This window comes from Electrona antarctica, assembly GCF_951216825.1.
Source record: "Electrona antarctica genome assembly, chromosome: 4".
In the NCBI taxonomy this organism is placed as follows: domain Eukaryota; kingdom Metazoa; phylum Chordata; class Actinopteri; order Myctophiformes; family Myctophidae; genus Electrona; species Electrona antarctica.
Window position 1 is genome coordinate 8,326,263 of NC_136809.1, and position 9,977 is coordinate 8,336,239.

Here is a 9,977-nt window from a genome sequence, read left to right on the forward strand (position 1 = left end):
GGGAACACTTTGGTGCACTGTATTGCATGACATTACAGAACGCTGTACCTTACAATTACACTGAATACAGTATAACATTAGGCTATACAGTTTTGGACCAACTGCATTGGTTACCAGTAAAACAAATCACACCCGTGTGAACTGAGTGGTGCAAGGTCTTATATAGCCTGATCAGCTGTGGTCTGACGTAATGTCAGTGACCATAGTAACCATGCTCACCCGTACAGGCACAAACACACACGGGTACTAACAAAGCCAGTTGTTGGAGTGGTTTGCACCACTCAAAAATATATATATTTAAAATGTTTCCTCTTTGTTATAGCTTTTGTCCTAACTCGTGTCACATTTGCCATTGACAATGAAAGGAGAATATTTACGACATATGTGTCTGAGCAAATCGGCTTTTTGTGCCAACACAAACATTAAATGCCATTGACAATTAAAGGAGACTTCACGTCATATGTGTCTGAGCAAATCGACCTATTACGTCATGATGATGTGATAATGATAATGCCCCTCACTAATGCCCCTCACTAATGCCCCTCACTTCACATGGGTGTGATTTTTAAAGCTCTCAGCGGTCTAGCTTCCTGCTCCAAGGTTAGACTACATCTTCCACTCATAAACTCCCTTCAGTAGTCCTTAACACACCTCAAAACCAAAGGTGACTGCCAGGGGCCTTCTCCGTAGCTGCACCTCAACTTTAGAATATTCTCCCTTCCCACATGTCCGCCCTGAGGTTGGGAGGTCAGGGTTCGATCCCCGGCCCGGGTCATACCAAAGAATGGAACCCGGTGACCTCCCTGCTTGGCACTCAGCATCAAGGGTTGAATTGGGGCCTGGGCCGGCCGAGCGGTCCAGGCACCTTGACTGGTAATCCAGCCTGACAGCGTGTCGCAGGTCAGGTCAGAGTCCCGAGCCTGACGACCTTTGCTGCGTGTCTTCCCCCCATCTCTCTCCCCCTTTCCTGTCAAACTACTGTAAAGTTATCAATAAAGGTAAAAAGCCCAACAAATATCGTAAAAACAAAAACAAGGGTTGAATTGGGAGTAAGTCCCTGTGACATATTATAGTTAGCCTGCGGATTCCAGCCTGATTCACTGCGTTCCGCGGATCTGAAAATGTCACTGTGAAGTGACATTCTGCGGACAGATCCGCTGAAAACAGCGAATCAGGCTGGAATTCTGCAGGCTAACATATAATACTAGTGTCATGTCCAGGGGCTGTACTTGTACAGTACATCATGTCCAGGGCTTGTACTTACACAATAATGCGAGCCCCACCATCGATAATCCAATCTAAAGACCCACTTTTTTTTCCTCTTGCCTTTAACACAGTTTGAGGTCATTGTTTGTTGTTGTTTTATGTGCTTTTCTGTTCATGATTATAGGCTGTATTATTGCTTTGTACATGGACTGCGGTCGATATGTTGTTCTTGGTCTTCTTTGCAAAGCACTTTGGGTCAACTGCTGTTGTTTTTAAAGGTGCTATAGAAATAAACTTGTCCATACTACAACATTATGCTATTGTCTATAGTACTATTAGGCTATACAGTTGTTGTTCTCAAACATTTTCATGTCAAGGACCCCCTGTCGCTGTATTCTGCCACTGACTAAACTGGAACCCCTTCAAGGACCCCTGAGGGCCCTTTGACCCAACATTGAGATCCACTGGACTATACTACACTACACTACACTACACTACACTACACTACACTACACTACACTACACTACACTGCAATACACTACACTATGGTCCTAGAATATACTATAGCCTACTCTACTATATTCATACCATAACACTACTCCATTATGCTTCATGCTACAGTATACAGTACTATACTATGCTACGTTATACTATGGTATTTGATTGTAAATTAATTTGTTTTTCCAGGGACATGTCGTCGGCAGGGCCGGAGCCAGAGCCAGCGGTTGAACCCAGATTACATCGTTTCTTCCCCTTGTTTGACCCTGAGGCTGTCGCGGTGAGTTCAATATATGTACTAGCCAGACCATAGACATAAAAATAACTGTCATTTCTATAAGCTCCAGGGACCCCCCGGGGACCCCCACACGGAGTTGCACCACTCACTTCACACGGGTGTGATTTTTATTATTATATCTACTATGAGCGAGACAGTCACTCAGTCAGCCAGTCAGTCAGTCAGTCAGCCAGTCAGCCAGCCAGTCAGTCAGTCAGTCAGTCAGCCAGTCAGTCAGTCAGTCAGTCAGTCAGCCAGTCAGTCAGCCAGTCAGTCAGCCAGTCAGTCAGTCAGTCAGTCAGTCAGTCAGTCAGTCAGTCAGTAAGTCACCGTATCAAAATCTAGGGATTATTATTCTTTCTGGGAACAGATGTTAGAATCTGAGATGTAAGTGGAACAAATATTTCTAAATACATTAGAAACGGAACCACTTGCGGTCACTGGATGCTACTGTATGTGCATTCAGACCCATTCAGACCCATTTTGGGCGGGAACCCCTTTTGGTGTTAGCATTATGTTATGCTTTAGCTATTGAAAAATAGCAGATCTACAAGCTCATAGCGCGCCACCGAGTGGCGCGCTACGAGCTTGTAGGTCTGCTATTTTTTAAAAATCAAAGAACCACTGACATAGAAACATAGCTTTTTCAGAAAACTGTCTTAGAATCTGATCTCAGGTCAAAATGGGTTGACCATACTGAAGTGAGTACATTGCAATTCAGATACAGAATGTACGAAGTGGTTATATGCTCTCTGCAGGGGTTCCCAAACTGTGGTTCGCCCAACGCACTCTATAGGGGGTGCGTGACATGAAAAGGGTAATGGCGGTTTAATGGTGATCTTTAACACAAACGGCAAAATCCCGTAAAACACTGTTGCAAGGAGATGTATTAAGCAGCTGTGGGAGTATACAGCAGCTGCATGTCTCTCAGTGCAGTGACATTCTGTGATTATTTGCCATAATCATATAAAAAACAAGACTGAGCGTTGGGGGTGCATCAGCTAGGTCAGGAGGTAACAGGGGGTGCATCAGCTAGGTCAGGAGGTAACAGGGGGTGCATCAGCTAGGTCAGGAGGTAACAGGGGGTGCATCAGCTAGGTCAGGAGGTAACAGGGGGTGCATCAGCTAGGTCAGGAGGTAACAGGGGGTGCATCAGCTAGGTCAGGAGGTAACAGGGGGTGCATCAGCTAGGTCAGGAGGTAACAGGGGGTGCATCAGCTAGGTCAGGAGGTAACAGGGGGTGCATCAGCTAGGTCAGGAGGTAACAGGGGGTGCATCAGCTAGGTCAGGAGGTAACAGGGGGTGCATCAGCTAGGTCAGGAGGTAACAGGGGGTGCATCAGCTAGGTCAGGAGGTAACAGGGGGTGCATCAGCTAGGTCAGGAGGTAACAGGGGGTGCATCAGCTAGGTCAGGAGGTAACAGGGGGTGCATCAGCTAGGTCAGGAGGTAACAGGGGGTGCATCAGCTAGGTCAGGAGGTAACAGGGGGTGCATCAGCTAGGTCAGGAGGTAACAGGGGGTGCATCAGCTAGGTCAGGAGGTAACAGGGGGTGCATCAGCTAGGTCAGGAGGTAACAGGGGGTGCATCAGCTAGGTCAGGAGGTAACAGGGGGTGCATCAGCTAGGTCAGGAGGTAACAGGGGGTGCATCAGCTAGGTCAGGAGGTAACAGGGGGTGCATCAGCTAGGTCAGGAGGTAACAGGGGGTGCATCAGCTAGGTCAGGAGGTAACAGGGGGTGCATCAGCTAGGTCAGGAGGTAACAGGGGGTGCACGGCCAAAACAGTTTGGGGAGCGCTGCTCTATAGCAGTGGTTCTCAACCTTTTTTATACCAAAGTACCACCTCGGAAAATATCTGTCTCTCCAAGTCCCACCATAATAATGAAAAATACAGGAGTGTAGACCTGCCCCATCCTATTCAGCTATGTACAGTTCATCTATTCCATGATTCTTTTTTGTTTTTGTTCCATTCCTAAGCCACTCATAATCACTAATCAGCACAGGTTGAGAATCACTGCTCTACCCAGACTGGCTTTGCATGTGACTTTCTGTCTCTTTTGTAGTTTTTCTTGGCATTTTATGCTTTATTTAGATACAGTGTACAGACAGGCAAGTTGAGCTAACCTAGGACCTAGGACCTAGGACCTAACCAAGTTGAGCTAACCTAGGACCTAGGACCTAACCAAGTTGAGCTAACCTAGGACCTAGGACCTAACCAAGTTGAGCTAACCTAGGACCTAGGACCTAGGACCTAGGACCTAACCAAGTTGAGCTAACCTAGGACCTAGGACCTAACCAAGTTGAGCTAACCTAGGACCTAGGACCTAACCAAGTTGAGCTAACCTAGGGCAGAGAGAATGCATGTGCTCTGACTCCCATGTTTCTGGAGGCGTAATACCAAGCTGCGGCCACAAGGTGGAGACCAATGACCAATTATTGATCCTTACCTTTTACATGAATCTGCCTGGACTCATTCACGTTTTTGAGGGGGCTAGCCCTTCCTTCCTATATTAAGCTATAGTGTAGATTTTCATCTTTACACAAACATTAAATTCCCATTGACAATGAATGAAGAATTTACATCATATGTAGACGAGCAAATCGGCTATTTTTGTCCTACACAAAATAAAATTGTAAATTCCCATTGACAATGAATGGATGATGTACAATGATAAGAGCGCCCCTCACTTCACACGGGTGTGATTTATATGAATTTTATTGAAATGCATACATAAACATATATTTTGTAGTATCTGTAAAACACAAAATATCTCAATTGCTTATTTCCATTGTGTTTCTCTGAGTGCAAATGTGTGTTGAGGAGGTATACAGTAGCAGAGACATCAGAGAGCACGATACAATGTAATCAATAATAAATACATATAGGGAATAGGGATGCACCTATATATATATATATATGGAAATTCTTTGCCGATACCGATGTTTAAAATAACAATTTAGCCGACAGCCGATACTGATACCGATATATGTTTTATTTAGTTTTTGTTGTTTTTATTTCCCCCTTTTGTGCCAGGGAAACAAATACATCTTCTATACAAGAAATAAATGTTCAGAATCTACAGCTTGGTACTAGGCTTCAGATAACCAACAGCCAACGCAAAATGTATGCTTATTAACAGATAAACATTGGCTACTGCCATATAGCTTAATGTCAGTTTTATTTGCCGATATCGATATGTGGCCGATACATCGGGACAATGATACGATCAGTGTGTGTGTGTGTGTGTGTGTGTGTGTGTGTGTGCGCGCGCGTGTGCGTGTGCGTGTGTAGGTGGTGACCATCCTGCTGGGACTGTTTCAGCTCCTGATGACAGCTTGTCTCTACTACCTGGAGACCAGTTTACCCAAACTCTTCCAACTGCCACTGGTTGTTGGACCTCTTGTATGTATTCTATAGCTTTCCTTTCCATTCTGTCTTTCTTTCTCGCATTAGCCACTTTGTTACTCTGAGTTTTTTCAAAAATAATTTATTTAAAGACCTTTTAAGCGTCGTACAAAGCCAACTCGAGTTGTGACAAATCATGACAACAAACAAAACATTTTGGGCCGAACAAATAATTAGAAAAAATAAAGAAACGGCAGGTTACAGCATTTTTGTTGTTTTTCTTCTTTGTAATTATTTGTTTGGTCCAAAATATTGTGTTTGTTGTCATGATTTGTCACAACTCGAGTTTCAAAATACTTTTTGAAATGTCTATGGGAAAAATGCATTGGGAATTATTTCCTGGGCCTGGCGTCGTCATAACAGGGGGTGGGACTGCGATGCTCTATTGAGCTACATGTATACGTGCAGATGTCATGCACTAAATTAGCTTATAAGTTCACACTATGACTTATAGTGAAGATCACAATGGAAACAAGTCACCAGGACTTTTTCTGACTGTACCACGAGCTGTTTATATTTTTGACTAATAAAGTATTCAATCAAACATAACTCTTTTCTGTTGCAGATTGTGGCGGCAGGATCATTAACCATGGCCAGTGAAAAGTCTCCCAGCAGACAGCTGGTAGGTCCATGTACAACGATACACTTTCACGATCCTACAATATGCAAACAGCAACATATTGCATTGTTTGACTTTGTATTGTATCAAATCGTTTTGCAATGCAAATATTCGATTGTATCGGTATACTAAGTACCTGTGCGTTGTATTTAGTAATTTTAAGAAGAAAAAAAGAGAACGAGGGATTTAATTACTTTTCCATTCCTTATGGATAAATGTCTCTGTGTTCATGTCGAGGTGCGAGTTTGTCCATATGTGTTCAAATACAATGTCCATGTTTATGCCAGAGAAGCACTGTATCGTATCGTCAACCATGTATCGTGATGTGTATCGTATTGCTGTTAAAATGTATCGTTACACCCCTAATAGAGCGTTGCAGTCCCGCCCCCTCGAGAGACCCGGAAAATAAATCCCTGTTCATTTTCCTCATAGACTTTTCAGAAAGTATTTATTTAAAGACGTTTACGGACAAAGCCAACTCTTGTCGTGACAAATCATGACAATAAACACAATGTTTTGGGACAAACAAAGAATTAGAAAGTAGAAAAAAACGGCAGGCGCTTAAAAGGTCTTTAAATAAATACTTTTTGAAATGTCTATGGGGAAAATGCATTGGCATTCATTTCCTGGGCCTGGCGTCGTCATGAAAGGGGGCGGGACTGCAACGCTCTATAACCTGGCTAAATCAAAGATCTCTGCCAACTGATTTAATGAATGAATTAAGTTTAGTTTGACGTTTTGCACATCTAATTGCTATAAATTAGCCTTTTTCGAACTATTACTAGCATTCCACAATGTTATGTAGGCTAGTAATAAGGCCATGTATCAATCTGTTGTGTCTGTTATTCCCTCAGCTTCGGGGATGTGCTGTCATTAACATGGCTGGCCTGCTGGGGGCGCTGGTGGCCTTATGTCTCTACTCTTATGCGATCAGTTCCATTGAGCTGCCAGAGAACTGTGAAGGTCGTTATGATGACAGTTCTGACACTATCACTTCTCATCACTCCTTGGGACATAATCATTTCAAATGTCCCACGGAGGTTATGAAGGTCAGTGTTTATGTTCATATCACGCCAATGGTATTCTAAACCAGTGCTTTTCAACCTTTTTCATATCAAGGCCTATTATTTATTCAGCATTTGAGCCACGGACCAACCATTTGATGAGATTTAGCCTCTCAGGCCCACAACGTGCAATATTTTGTTGTCGTTAAATAACATTTTGTCCACAATTCCATGCTGTATTGAATCGATGTGGTACTATATAGGAGAGATAACAGGCAAATGTTGATCACAATAACAATTCTTCTACACTCTAATTGTGTAGACTTCTTCTAAAGTAATGCAAATGTTTAACAATAATTTAACTCTTGAGGGTGTACAATTTAATTTTACACTCTCGAGTTAAAGGTCTATAAATGTCAATTTGGTTACCAACTCCATCATTTAGCTGGGGACCACCTGGAATCCCCTCAAGGACCAGGTCCCGGACCACTGGTTGAATTTTATTGTATCTCATAGTGTGTGGGGGAAAAAAGCTTGAAATTAAATAATGACTGTTAAGGACTTGGAATACCATGTTGCGTACACTGTCACACACCACAAATCTACCACTCACAATGTGTTGCAGCCTAATGCATTACGAGCTTGTAGATCAGCGGTTTTTGGTGTGCAACACCTGTGTGCAATTAAGTATAAATTACTGTCATGCCTTCTTATATAGGCCTACTAAATATACAGTAGCCTATACCAGTGTTTCCCAACCTGTGTGCCGCGGCACTTTACTGTGCCGTTTGATGTGTCCAGGTGTGCCGCCTGATTTGACCGAAAATAACACTAACCCTCCCCCGAAAGCAATATTATAGCTACTGGGCTGCAGGCTTCCTATTGTTGCGTCGTTGTTGTTATCGCACGTCTAATGGTTAGACGTGTGACGGAACAATAGACTCTAACGACCCTCAGCCATTGAAATGTTAATGCTAAAGAGATGCATCCAGAAGATGCTACATTTCGCGCATATGCACATAGACAGCAGACACATACAGTCCTACATGTCCCGACCCAAACACTGAGGAGGTAAAGTAAACGTGACGTTGTTGTGATTAAACATAATGTGCCACGAAAAATAGCTGTCCAAGTGTCCATACATGATCGCCTCGGGCCAACAACATATATATCCCTCCCTCCACAGAAGCGCAGTGATGCCTGATTTATTCTTCGTCGTACACGTGTTCCATGCTGAAAATGGCTGATTTACAAGCTCACAACGCGTTGCGGACGCAACGCGTTGTGAGCTTGTCTATCAGCTATTTTCAGCATGTGGAAATATGCAGGCTGTGAGAACTGAGACCCTTCACAATAAAAGCATGCAGCTTTCACAAGTTGGCCCATAATAAAGACAAGGAAAAGGATTAAGAATTAGGTGGCATTTCACATAGCATAGCTATTTTTTCTCCAAAATGTATTTTTTTTAATTCATTTTTAATTATTAAATCCCCCAAAGTTTTTTTATTCAATAAAGTCTGAGGTTCTATATGGCTATGGGCTGTGGTAATAATAATAATAATAATAATCCAAAAAAGAAAGAACGAAAAAGAACTAAAATAGTTCATTTTTTGGAACCATGAACTTTAGTTCAAAATATTGAATGATGAACTAAGAACTGAACTAGTTCGTAAAATAAATGAACTTTCCCAACACTGTATATATATATATATATATATATATATATATATATATATATATACACATATGTATGTATATAGATAGGCCTATACACCGTATATCTAGGTGTGCCCTGAGATTTTTAGGCTATGAAAAGTGTGCCTTGGGACAAAAAAGGTTGGGAAACACTGGCCTATACATCACTGGTTCCCAAACCTTTTAGCTTGAGACCCAAAAGAGAAAGACTCAAGCTAGTGAAAATAGCATGCAAGCTGTCAAGCTTAGCTTCGAAACAAAATGTAGGAAAATAAATAAAGGGGCATTTACTCGCGACGTGTTAGAAATTAGAAAATTGCGAACCACTGTTCTATACTAATTCTACTGTAAATGTAATTTTCATCATTGTGAATACATGTCATTCCTTCTCTCCTGCAGACCATGGTCTGGTGTGTAGCAGTGCTACTGCTGTTCTATGACATACTGGCTGCTGTCCTGCACTCCCTTGTTTCTGTCTCCGCTCTCAAAGCACTCAGACGAAACTGATAATGGAACACACACAACAACAGACCCAAATGAACACACCTCCCCGCGGTGATCGTTGTGGTTCATTTTAACCACATGAACCCTGGCGTGTCCCTATTTTAGGCAATCATATTTTATTTTGGTTCAAAAAATAGCTAAAAAATATCAGATCTACAAACTCACTCAGCTATTTGTGGTACAACAAAGGCTTAACCAAATTAACCCTAGCATCCTGGGGCTTTTACTAACTAGGGGGATAAGGAAGCGCCAATTACTTACAGGCCCTGGATATTCTTTTAAATCTCAAGTAAGTCAGATGTCTATATTTCCAGTATGGCCCTCTACTGGGGAATAATGGTTTGTGTATTTAAATGAATTGCATCACTCAAAATGACTTTGCTGAGCTGTTGATGGTAAAAAAAGAAAAGAAAAACATCTCTGGATCTGTCTTGAGAGATTACGTCAATATGACAGCTATTCAGTGACTGTAAATGTTAGCTTTTTAAATTGTATTGCTTGGCTATATGAACCATAGATATATATATGATATGAACAATCAAATTAGGTCATATTTTACTTGTAGTGGAATTGGAATACGAGTAGGAGAGCCTAAGTTAGTCTTCAGCATCCTATGAGTACAAGTAAACAATGTAATTTGCACATAACAAAATAATAACAACACATTGATATATTATGTATTATTGTATATTCATGATGTGTGTTGTCATATTTTGTATGTTTTTGTATGTATAAAATAATGATATATATTAAGCAAATAAATGTAAA